The sequence below is a fragment of the Cibotium barometz genome, chromosome 51, assembly GCF_041138505.1.
Source record: "Cibotium barometz isolate CiBa-2024 chromosome 51, ASM4113850v1, whole genome shotgun sequence".
Lineage (NCBI taxonomy): Eukaryota > Viridiplantae > Streptophyta > Polypodiopsida > Cyatheales > Cibotiaceae > Cibotium > Cibotium barometz.
The window spans coordinates 1880277-1897477 of NC_141096.1; positions in this window are offsets into that span (position 1 = coordinate 1880277).

A 17201-nucleotide genomic window follows, 5' to 3' on the forward strand; every position below is an offset into this window, starting at 1 on the left:
TACAAAGTAGTATTAAGATCATAAAAGATACCCTTTTACATGATGAGAGAGTTCTTACACAGGGAAGGAGAGTTTGATTAATGTTAATATATAGTGCCCTACAAAGTAGTATTAAGATCATAAAAGATACCCTTTTACATGATGAGAGAGTTCTTACACAGGGAAGGAGAGTTTGATTAATGTGAACCATAGATAAATACATTTTTCCTATGATGAGCTATCGATAAAATGGAAAATGTGGTGTCTTCACCTTGGCCCTGACATCACCTAGTTATTTAGAGTTCAAAGTAAAATGGTAAAATGTTGCACTATCCTTGATGCTGACATTGGAAGCATATTTTGAAAACTATCTATATCAATCATTGTTTGCAAGCTTTGCTATCACCAAGCAATTTACAACTAAATAATATTAAAATAAAAAAATATTGATACATATGGTTGGGGAGGAAGGTTTACAAAGGAAAAAAGACCCCCAACCTGAACAGGGTGAGTTTTGCCCAGACAGGCTTCCTGTCTGGGCAAAAGTCACCCTATTGAAGCTTGTCTGGGCAAAAGTCACCCTGTTCAGGTTGGGGGTTTTTTTTTCTTTTCTAAGCCTTCAAACTATACATACTAGCAAGTGAAATATACAAATCACCCTTGCAAATGAAATATACAAATCAAATACATTAAAATTTTTTTGATATAGATACACATACAATCAAGGCCTTGATGGACAACTTGAGAAGCACCAAAAAAAGAATATATTAAGTGAAGTTTTACATTGTCCAATCATGTACATCATAAGGAAAAAAAATCATACATTATCACGTCGTCCAATGGTGTGTGCCAGCTTCATGTCTTTACACATGATTGTGACCTGCTTTACATGGATTACACACATGTTAGAATCTTCAAACATGGTGACCAAAAATTCCTCTGTTGCTTCTTGGATTGCAGCCAAGGCAAGGCTTTGCATCCTCTTGTCTCAACCCCCAAAATCGTCTAGTATCTCTTTGACAAGACGTGCAAAAGGAGCTCTCGGGATGAGGAGGTTGACACTCTTATGGAACCTCCAAATCTCCTTTAAAGCTGCCGTGCCATTGCATTGTTTGCTCCTAGGGGGCACGAGGAGGAGGGTTTCTTGCAGGTGGTCAAGGAGGACATGCATGAGCACTCCAACCTCGTGCACGTTTACGTCGTCCAAAGGATGATGGAGCTCCTTCAACTGGTGTTGCTTCTATTGTTGCTACTTCCATTGCTGCTGCTGCTGCTACCACCTCTTCTCGTGTTGGTGAGATGGACCCATGCCTCGATGCAAGCTCTTCCCCCCAATTGTGGAACGTATTGGGGGGATAGGAATATCACCCCATGGCACTCCATCAAGGTCAACATCACTCCATATCTCTCAATCAGGGTCGGGCAGTGTCTGGATGAGGGGGAGAGGGAGGTGGCGGTTGGCGGTGGCGGTGCAAGACGATGAGGTGATGGTGGATGCTTACGTGCAATGTTTTTTGTGTGCAAGCCTTGGCAAAAAGTGAAGTCAAAATATAGAAATGAGAATGAATGAGACTTTTACGCCTTTATATAAAGTCATTTATAATGTGTTCAGATAGTTTGAAACCAGCTAAAAATTAAAAACCACCAAATTAGACATGTTTCACCCAACGTATGCCATGTCTAACCATTGTGGCATGCCGCCATGCGACATGGCCTGCTCTTGAACTTCCATTCCACTTCTCTATGTTTGCCTCTTCTTTTTGAGTCATGCACCTTTAGCAATTGCTGACATTCGAGCCTTTTCCCTAGTAACATTTCTTGCAAGATTGTTGTGATAGAACCAATTAAACATATCCACAAGATAATTGCTACGTGTCTTCCCTCCACCATGTCGAGTATTCTTGAAGTACACTCCTTTGGCTACGTAATGTGATTTTTCTGTGCCTTGGGTGCTGAACATAATCCTAGGACCCGTATTTTTGTAGAAAATACGGTCCATGTGCATATACAATGTGCTAGGAAAAAATGTCCAAGTAAGAAATTATGAAGATAAATGTTTAATTTATGGAATTTTAGTAAGCAATTGCAATGATAATTAATGAACCACTGAGAATATCTTACCATGTAATATGTAATGGAGGTATCTCCCCAACTCTCACTAACAAGCTTGATGAATTCTGTCCTATCTATTTTGAACACACTTTGTTCTTCTTGAGTTGTTGTGCTTTTTAACATAGTTGTCACAACCTTGTTAAAGTAAGCCCATGCCTTCTTTCGCTTTTTTCCTAGATTTGGATCCTTGTCGAGATCTGTGATGCACTTGCAAAGATCTTTCCAATGCTCCCATGAGGACAGGCTCCTCCCTCCATCGTTCATATAGGATGCAAGAATCACCTCACTCATTGACACTTGTTGAGCAACAATATGATGTGTCCCAGACTTCTTAAGATCTTTCACAAACTTCACATTCCCACCATGCACTCCCAGAGAGTTGAGGAGCTCCTGCACTTTCTTTATTGCTTGGGCTAAGCATGAGGCTAGCTGCATAGTTAATGTGAAGCTTAAGCAACCTATCAAAAATCCTTATCATGGCATGCAATGTGCAAAAGTGTATACTTTCCATTGGGAAAGGAATAATTGGAGCCCAATTTGGATCCTTTGTGTCCCTATTGGGTGTTGCATCTAAATCAGAAGACAAGATCCCCTCCACCCACCATCAGAGCTCATCCTCGCTCTTTGGCTTGAGAATTGACCGCTTCATACACAATGGACATGGATGGAGGCATTGTGCACTATTGTCACAATTACATATGCATTTGATGTTCTTCAAATCACCACCTAGATGCCAATCCACACAAAAGCAACCCACACCATCCACTTCAAGCTCCTCCCCATTAATTTATCGTTTGATGACTTCTAGAATTTGAGGGCATCATTAAAGCATCCAATTCAACACCTCAGTGTTCTTCTTTGGAACCTCAAAGGCTCCAAGCCACCAATTATCCTTCTCAAATTGAATACTGAAAGAAGGGATTTTATCCTTGTCCTTTGCATATGCCATTGCTTCATTCATATATGTGACTCCCATTCGCTCCAATCTTTTTCCTTTTACTAGTTAAGCCTCATCCAACTTCTGTATAAGTGATAGGACTCCCTCCGATTCTACATATCACGTAAACTGGGCCAAACAACACAAGTAATTCATGTCATTGATGATAAGGGAAATTTGCAAGTTAAACGATAAATGCTTAAACCCAACCTTGATGTGAAACCTTATAGAATCGGATCATATGTCATTGAAGGTTCTTTAGGTCCACAAAGAGGTTGTTGTATGTGTTGTACTGTACTTCAAGCCTATCCTTGGACATAGGATCTAAAACCATTGTTCCTTCTACGTGAATATACTCACCAAGGATTGATTTAACATCTACATTGCTTGCCTTCTTTTCTAATGATAATTTGTAGGAAAGAGGAAGAAAGTGCCCTTGAATCCCTCGGGCACAAAGAGATCCTTTGATGACTCCATAAATTCCCTCTCATAACCCTTGCAAGACTGATGCCCGCTTCATCACATGCATCTTATACATCCCTTGCCCTAATAAGCCCCTTGATGTCTTGCATAATGTCCTTTGTAACCACCTCAAGGACCCTCTTGTAATTTGGATCACAGATGATTGATGTTATCTCTTTGTTCTTCATGCAGGCTTTGAAAAGATGCGTAGTATCTCCCACACCAAATGCATCAGCTAAGAAATTCCTGGGACATAATGAAACCACCATTAGATCTATCAGGAAAAACCTTTAAATTAACACAGAAATAAAAAATACAAAAAAATAATTCTATAGAAACATACCTTGTTACCATGACCCTCTGTTTTCTTGCGCAGCCTTGCACCGAAAGATTTTCAATATTAGAAAGCTTTTGTTTACACTCACGTATACCAATTGGTGTATGCTTCAACCTCCTTATTTTTATTTGTAACCTAGACAAATTATTTCTTTGATTATTTATGAGTGTTTCTTATTCCTTATTTTTCACGTCTAGGTCATGCGAATGTTTTTTAAAATCTTCAATACTTGATTGAAGTCTTGAATTAATGAGTGTAAGTACTGGTTATGAATACCACCACTTATTAATAAAAAAAATCTCTAGAAACTTAAAAAAAGGCTTTAACTTAAAAAAGGCTACAATTTTTTAATATGGAACCCATTTTCGACCCATACGCCTACGCGCACCGAACCACTCACGCATCCCATGCATGGCACTTGATGCTTGCCATGCAATTGCTCGTTGCTGCATATTGACATTTTTTACAACCCTTCGTAGTAATGACACCTGCCCTTTTGCTTTCTGTCGACGTCGACCTCCCAAATTGTGATAAAACCAATTGGACATCTCATGCAAGGCATTATTTTTTTCCTTACCACCTCCACCATGTCACGTGTTCTTAAAGTATGCTGCCTTAGCTTGATAATGAGAGTGCTCCATTCCTTGGGTGCTTCAAATTGCCATTGGACCATATTGGTCGAGAAAAAAATGTGTGTGTGCAAATATAATGTGCTGCAACAAAGATCATATCAGAATTTTACTATTTGGCGATTAATATCAGTAAATAGATAGAAAGGTAAATACCATATAGTGGGTGATATGTGTTTCTCCCCATGCATCAACCATTTGCTGAGTAAATGTATGTATTGCAGTCTTTAAGTTTGCAATCTCCTCAGCAACAAGTGGAGCCTTTTCTAGCAATTGAATCATTTTGTCAAGTGACTCCCACAGCCTTGCCCGCTTGAGACCAAGCTCTGCATTATTCCCACAATAAGTGGTGCACAAATGGCCTTCCATAATTCATATTTTGTGTGACTATTGTACCCCTCGTAATTTGAGAGAAGGTGTCTTGCTTTGGACCCACCCATGCATATTTTGTTTGGATTATCCTGACCAAGTCCTAACTTTTTAGTATCCTTAGTTAACTTTACAGCACCACCATGAAGCCCCACGCTTGAAAGGACATCTTCCAGCTTACTGATGCATTGCGAAGATGTTCAGGCTCCATATTCCATGCATAATTGATATGTAACTTCAATAATTTGTCCATTATGCGTAACCTAGCATGAAGCGTGCAAATATGAACAGGGGAAAGTGGAATCTCTAATATAGGGCTCCATGAGATATCTTCTTGATCACGATTAGGCGGACAATTGGTATTACAATTCATAATGCCATTAACCCACTGCATAGGTTTCTTTAGATCTTTGTTTTGCGTTGTCCTCATTAAAGGTGGTTGTACATTTTTCTTGCCCTTTGCATGAGATTTGGTCGTCTTGGTGGTTGCAACCTTGCCTGAGGCTTTGCCGCGATCAATATAGTCTGATTTTGAATGGCAGCAATAAATACATGGAAAAAAAGTATTTGCTCCTAGCTTTCATCCTAGCATACACTTCAATGTCTTTAAATCACCTGCCATGTGCCACTCAACTGTAAATGTTCCTACATCTTCCACATGCAAAGTTTCTCCTTTTGATTGCAATGATATGACATTTGGGATGCCTGTTCGAGTAAGGTACCATCGCAATGTATCATTCGTCTCCTGTGGAAGCTCAAATGCTGACAACCACCATATATTCTTTTCTGATTGCACTCCATAGTAATCTTTTCCCTGAGATTGACTTCCCGTGTTGGAATTTGAGGCTTGTGCACTACAGTCAAGAAGATTATCATCCTGTTCCAGATTTCCTTTGATAGCCCTGTTCATAAGCGTTAGGCTGACTCTTTCTAAATTTTGTCCTTTTACAATTTGACACTCATCAAGCTTTAACACAAACACAGCCTGACCTTGGCACTCCTCAATGCTTAGACCATAATAAGAAATCATAGCTCTTTGAAGGGTCCTTAAATCAATAAAAACATTGTTGTACTTGTATGGAGTTGGTAGCATGGGTCGAAGAAATCCTTTAGCACGATGACCTAGTGTAAACACCCTGTAAATGGCTTCATATCCCTTCCTACTAACACCAGCACTATCACATGCATCCATAATCTGTATGGGGCTTACCATATTTTGCAGCTCTCCAGAAATTTTGTTTCGGATTTGCTTAGATATTTTGCATGTGGGATCTTCTAGTAGCTTTGATATGTCTGATAACTTAACAACATGTTTCAATATGCCTGCTCTACATTCCTCAGCACCACCTTCATATCCCATCATATCCCCAGCAATATCTCTACATGGAACATAAATACAAAATAACATCAATATGTTTCACAAAACAGAATGGCCTGCAAAACAATGGCAAGAATAGAAGTTACCTTGTTGCTCGTATACACGTCGTTTTCTTCTTCCACTTAGGGTTGCCAAGGTTTCTAGGGACTGACGCTTTCTTTTCCGTTGTCGAAAGCCTACTGGAAGCTTCTTCAGGCTTGCAAGGTGTCGTTGCTTGTTTCGTGCATCCTGTTTGGCTGCATTCATCTTGTCCCGTTCAATATCAAAGGCCTGCTTAAGCAACAAGTTGTTCTTCTGGAGCTCCTGATTCTGAGTTTTCAAGTTGTTCACCACTTCTTCAAGCCTATCAATGTCCTTCTTGTGTTGCTGCTGCAACTCAAGCCATAAGCCTCGAAAATGCACTCTTGAATGCGATTCCTGAGCTGCAACAAAAGAAAGCCTCCTACAGTACCCAAATAGACAATTAGCTCCATCACCTACATAACTAAGAAATGTAGTGATATTAACAAAATGAGGTGGAGCATTGGTGAGCGGCTCAATAGGGTATATGAATCCATTCGTCCAGAGGTCAATACATTTTCGCCCTTGTGATCGAAGAGTACCCAATGGCACATTGGTCACACCACTTATTTTTGTGTTGCGGATGGTAGCATACTCAGCAGCCAAATCTACATGTAACCTGAATTTTGGTGCTCTGTTAGATATATCTTCAAGTGGCATTTTCTTTAGGGTTAGGCAATGCTAAAAAGAGCTTCTTGTAGAACACAATGCAAGAGTGAGGATAGGGTATTCTGAGGAGAGTGCAATGAAGTTTTGCTATAAAAAATATTAGAAGATCATAGATCTTTTGATTAGGTAATAGGAGAAAGGACAAGGAAGATGGCAAGAGGCATAGAAGATGGTAGATTGAGGTTTTGCAGCATAATACAGTAGAGAGAGAGAGAGAGAGAGAGAGAGAGATGTAGATTGCAGACGGAAGTAGGGGATATGTATGGTAAACAATGCAAGAATGGAAAGTGGTAAGCTCTGAAGCTATGGAGGTTGACAGAGGGATTTTCTGCACTTCAATGTGGGAAAGACATGAGAGAGAGAGAGAGAGAGAGAGAGAGAGAGAGAGAGAGAGAGAGAGAGAGAGAGCAGAAAATGATAAAAAGATGAGGCATGGAGGATGAGAGAGTGTGAGATATTTGCATTTGGAAGTGCAGAGGTTATGGAAGCTTACTAATCAGAGATGCAGAGCCATGGCACACCCAAATGTGAGAAAGGGGAAGAGAAAGAGAGTGGTAGAGAGACGAGGGCGTCTTAGAGAGAGAATATAGAGAGAGAAAGTGGGGGGGTCCTAAAAGTGGAGGGAAGAGAGGAGGGAAGGCTTTTCAGCCATTTTGAATTTGGGGAAACCAAAAAGTTACCCCCAATTTAGCTCAAGCAAATATATATTTGAAAAAATAGAAATTCAAATAATGATTGCATAAAGATCTCCTTGTCAAGCCTAGTCAAAGTATGCTTAGAGTCCTTAAGCAAAAGTACTTAAAAACATAATATGGCAGCTTAAAGGGCCCCCATAGATCTCAACCTTTCCCTAATGAATAGAGGATTAGAAAAGAGATTTAAATTAGATAATAATATTCTAACATTTGGAATGATCCTAGAGAAATATATATTAAGAATATATACAGCGGAAGCAGCCCCCTCATGCCCACTCAGGGTCTCGCCCACGAATGTCTGGGCACGAGACTAGGCTGGTGGTCACTCCGAAAACCGAACCCGAGAAAATTTCCCATGCCCGGAAAGCGGGGACGATTCCACCTTTTTGAATTTTTCTTAACGAGTTTTCTAATGAGATCAAGATCTAACTATCCTCCACTTGAATAAACCAGATAGAAGGAAACTATCACTGATATAATTTGATCATTTGAGCAATTCAATGCTTTTTTCCTAATCAAGATTAGGCACAGCCATTGATCCACTCAATTGAGAAATTTATCATGGAATTAACTATCTACTGGAATCCTAGCGTAATCCTAAGATTTTTCAGTTTGATTATTAAAACTCCACTGATTCCAGCCTAACCCCATCCGACCCATGGGTTAGCCACCACCCTACCATTGGAATCGATAGATCCAAACAAGTACTCACCCACCCATAATTGAAATGCCTTTCTTAACTTTAGCTTTAGGAAACAGATACGCACACACTCCTCTTTAAAACTTTAATATAAAAAAAATCCATTGACGAACAATTTACTAGTTACACATGTCATACTTCAAAATTTCCATTGAGTCTTTGTTTCTCACAAAACAGTATCACTCTGGACTCTCCGTTGAGACCAGCGAGTCAACAACGAGATCCAGTGATAGATTACAATAACATTGGTCTGTCGTCCTTGACATACGCATGGGTGTCCTCGGCACTGCGAGCCCGTGCATCGCCTGGTCAGAACCCTCCAGGATCCTCCTTAGGTGTCCTGGCACTTCACTCAAGGACCGCTTCGTCAGCCCTCCCCATCGTACCGGAAGCGCACCATTTTAACCATACCGAGGCTGGTCAAGACCTCGGTAGGCTTTGCCGCGTGAGCTGTCCCTCAAACACTCCCCGCCAGCTGTTGCAACCGAACTTCCCTTAGATAAACATATATGCCAAATGCTCCCTCTAACATTCTGACGTAAGACAGTCCTTTAAGAAAACAGGGTTTCTATGCAAGTTTTCAGTTTTGATTTTTGTTTAAAAACTATGAAAAATCTTAAATCCGTATCTCAATACTTCTAGATCCAGGTCTGAATTCCAAACAGAATTCCTCGAATTCTGTCAACTTGATCCTCAGATTAAAATCAAAAGTCTTAACTTAGTTTCAGATTCGGTGGGTGTTTTGAGTGCATTTTTCTTGAACTGAGCACATCGTCATTGACGAAGGAATTAGGTCTTGGTCAATAGTCAGAATCAGAGTTTGGGTCTGGAAAGGTTCTTCCCTAAACTATCTTTCTCGAAAGGTACTATTTCAATTTCTCTTTTTCTAAATTTCATTCGAACGAATATTTACTTACAAATTTCTAAAACATGAAATTTCTTATGAGGAATAAAATAATCATTTATCTCAATCTCCGACTTTGATAGTTTAATTGAATTTTCTCATTACCATTTTAGTGAATATGAAACGGTAGCATTTCTTCTCACAGATTATCTACTTATTCATTTTTCCAATTTTTGCGAAAACTAAACAGAGGATTAAGGAGAACCCTTATTTAATTATAAAGATTCTATATGCATCTAATTATGCATAAAATCCGATTCTGATGAAAATCACACTTTTATCATCACTCATAAAAAAATCATTTATGATGAAAATCACTCTTTTAACATGAAGAATTTCTTTTATGCATATGTTTATGCATACAAATCATTTATGATGAAAATCACTCTTTTTATAATAAAAAATATCTTTTAGGCACCCATTTATGCATAAAAACAATTTATGATGAAAATCACACTTTTAATATAAAAAAATATCTTTTATGCATATGTTTATACATAAAAACCATTTATGATGAAAATCACACTTTTAATATTTAAAAAGATATCTTTTATGCATATGTTTATGCATAAAAAACACTTATGATGAAAGTAACACTTTTATAATAAAAAAATAATATTTTATGCATACTTCTATGCATGAAAATCAAATATGATAAAAGTAACACTTTTATATAAAATAATAATAATCTTTTATGCATACTTCTATGCATGAAAATCAAATATGATAAAAGTAACACTTTTATCATATTTAAAAAATTATCTTTTATGCATACTTCTATGCATGAAAATCAAATATAATAAAAGTAACACTTTTATAATTAAAAAAATAATCTTTTATGCATACTTCTATGCATGAAAATCAAATATGATAAAAGCAACACTTTTATAATAAAAAATAACCTTTTATGCATACTTCTATGCATGAAAATCAAATATGATAAAAGTAACACTTTTATAATTAAAAAAATAATCTTTTATGCATACTTCTATGCATGAAAATCAAATATGATAAAAGTAACACTTTTATAATAAAAAATAATAATCTTTTATGCATACTTCTATGCATGAGAATCAAATATGATAAAAGTATCACTTTTATAATTAAATAATAATAATCTTTTATGCATACTTTTATGCATAAAAATCAAATATGATAAAAGTAACACTTTTATAATAAAAAAATAATATTTTATGCATAAAAATCAATAATAATGAAAGTAATACTTTTATAATAAAACTAAATTTCTTTTATACAAATAATCAAAATGCATCTTCTATGCATGAAAATGACACTTTAGAATATAGAAACCATGAGGATTACTCTTTTAGAATAATGAAAGATAATACTTATTTTCAAATTTTTGAAAAATTTTGCCATAACCTCCTTTGTATGGCTGACCATTTTTTAATTTTTAAGTCTCTAAAATTAATTAGAAATGCAGCAAGAGTATTTAAATCATTCTAAAGTAACATTTTTTCACTTATTTAAGAGAAACATTATGAAAAACTTGATTTTATTCATTAATTATTCACCTAGGATAAAGAATGGTTGGATTTACTAGAGAAGAGAGGGGAATGCCTTTTGCAATGAGGCATAACATCATTTGCAATGAAGAGAAGACAAAAATCATAAAAAAACCATAAAAATCATAAAATGAATGAAAAAGAGAAGAATCTCCAACTTACTAATGAATTTGAGAGCCTTCCTTTGGCTTGATGGTTTGAGGGTTCTACTCTTGTTTAAAACAACAGTGGCCACCAATATTTTGGAAGAGGGAAGGTCAAAAACTAATGAATTATGAGTAAAATTCACTGTTTTTGGCACTTGGGAGAGGCAGGGTAATAGTGCAAAACACTATTGAGTTTCAACAAAGGGGAGGGCTTCTATTTATAGGAAAAAGTGAGCTTCTAACCAAGCCAACTGATTCTAGAATTTTCCAGATCAGTTTGGTCAATTTTTTACCATTTTTAGGTCAGTTTTGCTCACTTTTTGGATCTAGTTGAAACAAGAGAGAGGAGAGATAAAAATATCCCATTATTTGGGAGTTTAAAACTCATTCAAGCATGTGAAATAGGCGCCTCCTTCACGAGGGGAATTCCCCCATGCAAAGGTGTCAAAAATGCATCATTACTTCTAAATATCTCTCTTTTTTGACTATTAACCTTGTCCTTAGTCAACTCTTCATCTTATGAGAGTATTTACTCATTTTTGGGAGATTTTTCTTTTATTTCTTTATTTATCTCCTCCCTACATTTGGATGAATCTTATTGGTCCATAGGAACCTTAATTCAAAATTTTAAAAAAATCTTCACCCCCATGATCATGCCTCTTGAACATATTATACTTAATTTCTAATGCACCTTCTGAAAATCTTTTTGAACTTCTGGTTCAGGGGAACTTATTTTAATAAGATGAGAATTTTTTTCATCGAAAAATATTTAAAATCTGAATATTCTTTCTCTAGAATATTTTCTCTCTCTAGGCCAAAACTGGTAGAAACAAGATCTTTTATATTTCTGAAGAGGGATTTGATTACAGGGGAAGATGTTGGACATCTTGAGAGGCTGGGGAGGAATCTTACATTCTCTCCCACTTGAAAAACGCGAGATGTTCTCATCTCGCAAATTGGGGGTAATCCGGCTACAGATCGACTTCATTCTCCCGGGTGGCATCTTCAAAAGAATAGAACTTCCATTTTACCAATAATTCTGTGAGAATTCTATTTCTGAGAATCTTTTCTCGAACATCAAGAATTTCTTCAGGTTGGAGTTCCATCTGCTCTTGGGTTGAAGAGGTTAGGATTTCATCATCAAGCACATGATTTGGGCTTGGCAAATATTTCTTTAGAAGGTTTACATGAAATACATTATGAACTTTGAGATGAGGAGGCAGAAGAAGCTCGTAGGCTAAGTCACCTACTTTCTTTGTAATCAGATATGGCCCACAATATCTGGGGGATAACTTCTTGTACTTCCCAAGAGATAAAGAACTTCTTTTGGGCCGTACTCGAATGAAGACCATATCTGCTTCTTTGAATTCTCTGTCTGTCCTCTTCTTATCTGCATACTGCTTCTGTCGATCCTGGACAGCTTTTATATCTTTACGAATTGCCTACATCTGCTACTCGATGTCGTCAAGCATCTATCTGGACATTTCGACCCTAATCAATGGGTCGAACCAAGTTAATGGAGTTAAGCAATCTTGTCCATACAGAGCTTTAAAAGGGCTCATCCTAATACTCTTGTGGGACTACTTTGGAACAGCCAGGGGATTTTGAATAGAGAGTCGGAACAGCCGTGGTAGTGTGCGGGAGAGGGAACGGCCATTCCAAACTGGGAACATCCATGTGGCAAGTCAAACTTTGAGAAGGGAAAGGCCATGTGAAACTTGGAACGGCTGCGGGATTTGTGGTTAAGGGAGGAATGGCCATGGCACTTAGAATTCTAAAAAAGGAATGATTGTGGCAAGGTGTTTATTTTTTGGGTGTCCACCCTGTTGTAACAGGTTTTGTACACAGAGGCTATGCTACCAGCACCCCATTGCGGGTTTTGTACTGACTGTGTGCCCAGTTTGCCAAAGAAAGGAGTCTATGTCGATTAGGTAATGGTGGCGAAGTAGGGGGTGGGACTTCCTGAAGAGATTCCGATGAGGGTGGCAAAGGAAGTAGTTGGGGTTGAGGGAGTTGAAGGGAGTTTTGCAGTCCTGTCGAGCCTCTGAACGATAGGCAGAGGAATTGCTAACTATGTCACATAGGACTTTATGCTTCCCTTTGTGTCTTGAGTAATATTGACTACAGATGTTGCCTTGGGTACCCACCACAGAAGGGTAGGTGACTATGGTGTGACACAAGGTAGGAGCTTAGGTTGGAGAGGTTTGGGGATCCATAGGGTATTATTGCCTTCATAGTAATGTTGGGCACAGAGAAGAGATTTTGGGATCCACCGAAGGGTTGAGTGTGTGGGTTTAAGGTTTGGTTGAGGGTTAGAACTCCTAGGAGAGCGCGTGGGCTTGCGTCAATCATGTACCCTATAGGCTTGAGGTTGGCGAATGGGGGGCCTACACTTCCTGAAGAGATTCCGATGAAGGTGGCAAAGGAAGTAGTTGGGGTTGAGGGAGTTGAAGGGAGTTTTGCAGTCCTGTTGAGCCTCTGAATGATTAGGTAGAGGAATTGCTAACTGTGTCACATAGGACTTTATGCTTCCCTTTGTCTTGAGTAATATTGACTACAAATGTTGCCTTGGGTACCCACAGAAGGGTAGGTGACTGTGGTGTGACACAAGGTAGGAGCTTAAGTTGGAGAGGTTTGGGGATCCATAGGGTATTGTTGTCTTCATAGTAATGTTGGGCACAGAGAAGAGATTTTGGGATCCATCGAAGGGTTGAGTGCGTGGGTTTAAGGTTTGGTTGAGTGTTAGAACTCCTAGGAGAGTGCGTGGGTTTAAGGTTTGGTTGAGTGTTAGAACTCCTAGGAGAGTGCGTAGGCTTGCGTCGATCCTATACCCTATAGGCTTCAGGTTGGCGAATGGGGGGCCTACACTGGGGACGAGAAACTTTGGATGCCTATTGGTGAGGGGGATGGTGGAACCTTTTGGGGATCCATAATGGAGATGCTCCCTCATAATAGCCTTGTCCTACATAAGAAGTTGCTTGGGCACCCAGTGGTGGTGAGATATCAAACCCTGTGAAGATTTTTTAGTATGGTTAGCAGTGTTATTTAGTGTGATGTGGTAGGGCAGCTACTTGTGATTTGGCTGTGTGAGAGCGCGCTGCCACTGTGCATGGTGGTGGTGTGGGTGCAAGAGGCGTTGATGTGGATGGCATGTTGAGCGGCCTCTTTTTTGGGGAAATGGAGTGATAAGGGTGAGGTGTTGGGGTACTTGTGGGTGGCAAAAATGGGAGTTCTTGGCATAGGTAAGTAATGGGAACTGGATCTTCATCTTTGGCTAGAAGCCAAGTGTAGGGTGATCGTCTGTGGATCCCAGTCGATGTTGCATCTGTTATGGCCCATCCATCCCCTGTTGAGGAGGATCTCTCCACGCACAGTTCCTGCAGGCATCACATAAAACTTACCTTCCAAGGAATTAAATTTTCCAATGTGGAACAAAAGTGTGATTATGCCAATGCAATGAATATGCTATGAGGCAACCGTGGTGACAATGGTAGGTGTTTCTTTGAATGTGGGTTCCCCAAGGGAACACCATGTTTCATAAGACAGTAAATTGTAACTAGCCCCTGTATCAACAAGAGCTAATTTTTGGACAAAGCTGGTTGGTGTGGTCATTCCTAACCATAACTGAGCTGGCTTCACCTCCCAATATTCTTCTTCTAATTCAACTACTTGGGCCATGTTAACCCCATGATATTCTTTTGCCTCATCTTGGCTTGCCTCACTTTGGCCTCTTCTTGCATAGTTTTTTTCATATCCTCATTGTCTTGTTTTCATTGTTTTTTATCATGGATGGGTTTCAAGGTGGCCTCGGTGAGTAGCGTTTAAGTTTTCCAACACCATCAAGTGTTTCAATGCCTACAACGCCTTGTAGTGTGATCTCAGAGACTAGGAAAGGTCCTAAGCCCCTGAGCTTGAACGTTTTCTTGTGCGTTTTGGTTCTGAATAAGAGGACCATGTCACCCTCATTCATTTGTTTGTCCTTGAGCTGATCATCAAACCATTTATTACGCCTGAGCTTCTCTACAATCATGCTATAGACTGCAAAGAGGCGGGTTTCATCGAGCTTTTCAAGTTTGAACATGCGACAACTTAAGGCATTTTCAGTGAGTTTTTTGTGCACCACGACACGTAGACTTGGGACTAAGAACTCCATGGGCACTGTAGGTTGAACTGAAAGGGGTAGCGTTGGTTTTTGCTTTGTAGTACGAAGTTCTATAGGCCCAAAGTGCAGCCGGACAACTTCTGTTCCCAATTCTTGTGGCTGGCCTCCACTGTTTTGGTGAGAATGGCACACATGGTTTTGTTTGTGCTTTTGGCTTGGCCATTTTCTTGAGGATAGTAAGGGGAGGACTTCTTGTGGGGGTGACAAGGAACTCTTGCAAGAGAAATTTGATTACCTCATTGATGAAATGTGTTCCATTTTTGCTGACAAACTCAAGAGGCCAACTGAACCGTGTGATTACAGAATCATAGAGAAATTTAGCCGTCGATCGAGCATCAACTTTGTGGATTTCACGAGCTTCTACCCATTTGGTGTAGTAGTCTGTGTGGCATCAATTATATATCTGGCTTGAATATATTTGGCTTCCGGTCAAATGGGTCCTACGAAGTCTATACCCAATTTTTCAAATGGTTATAAGGACACAGTGGGTTTAGGGGCATGTGATCCTTGAAACGAGGGATTGCTACGCGTTGGCATTCATCACATCATTTGTTGACATACTCAGCAGCATCATCCATTAAGGTGGGCCACCATAACCCAGTTGTGAGAACCTTATGAGCACTGATGTCTACTACAAAGTGCCCGCCACAGAGCAGAGGCAGAGTGAGCCTATTCAAGGAGGAAGACATACTCGTCTTCTCTAATACAATGTCTTAGGATTTTGTCCTTTCTCTGCTTGTTGTAAAGTTGGCCCACGATAAGCTAGTAAGCGGTCGCCTTTTTTATTAAATGACGGGCATGGTCCTTGTTGAGGAGAGGATCAACTAGTAACCCATTGGCTAAGAAGTGAGCCACTTCTTTGCTCCATTCAAGAATTAAGTAAAGCTGGAATAGGGCAGCGTTTGGTAAATCATCATCTACTCCCACAGGCTGTTCGCCATTGGGGATCCTTGACATGTGTTTTGCAAGAACATGTTCAGAGCCTTTCCTCATAGTAACGGCGGTGAAATCAAACTTGAGCAAGATAAGTAGCCACACCTGGTGATTCTTCCTGTCATACATGGCTTATTGATCAAGTATACAAGAGGGTGTGGTGGTCTACAAAGAAGACAAACTTGGTCACCCCAAAAGATAATGGTGGAACTTCTTAACCGTGTAAACCATCGCTAATTCTTCTCTCTCAATTGTGGTGTAATTTCTCTCAGCTTCATTAAGTTGGCGGCTGGCAAAACTGATGGAGAAGTCCATCTCGTGTTTACCTGGTTGTGGGCCAGCACGCATCCTATGGCAAATGCTGAGGCGTCAATATGGACATGGAGGATGAGATCCTAGTTGGGGGGGTCTAAGGATTGAAGCACTTGCCAAGGCTTTTTTGAGTGTGGCGTATGCCCTTTGGTATTCTTATGTCCACTCAAAAACTATAAGGAGTCCGTAAAGGGGTCTAGCAATATTAACGTACATAAAAATGAATCGCCGATAATAGCCGACGTGTCCCATGAAGCGTTGGACACCCTTGAAGTTGTTAAGTGGGGGAAGCTCGAGAATGAGCCGCACCTTGCTGTCGTCAGTAATATTCCTTGTCTATAGGCAATGTGTCCCAAGATCACTCCATGTCAAACCCAAAATTGGCATTTAAGAGGGTTCAATGCGATGCGATATAGTTTGCATTGCTCTAGCACCTTGCGCAAACATGCGAGGTGCTCTTTCGAGGAAGAATTGACACATAGGTCATCCATGAAGACTTCCAGGAATTTTCAGAGATATTGCTTGTAATCTGTACACATTAAGCCTTGGAAGGTTTCGAGGGCATTAGTAAACCCAAAGGGCATGACTCTATAAGCGTGTGTACCCCATTCAGTAGTAGGCGAAAGCAGTTTTGTGCTGATCCTTTGGGATCAATCAGCACCTAGTTGTATCCTGAGAATCCATTGAGGAAGTTGTAAGCTTCCTTTCTCTCGGTACTCTCTCTAGTACATGTTCAGTGAATGGTAAAGGATAGTGATCCCTTATGGTGGCAGCATTGACCTTTTTGAGGTCAACACACACCATGACTTTTTCATTTTTCTTGGGCACTATCACGATCAATGATACCCACTCCGTATGTTCAATTTCATAGATAAATCCGGCATCGATATA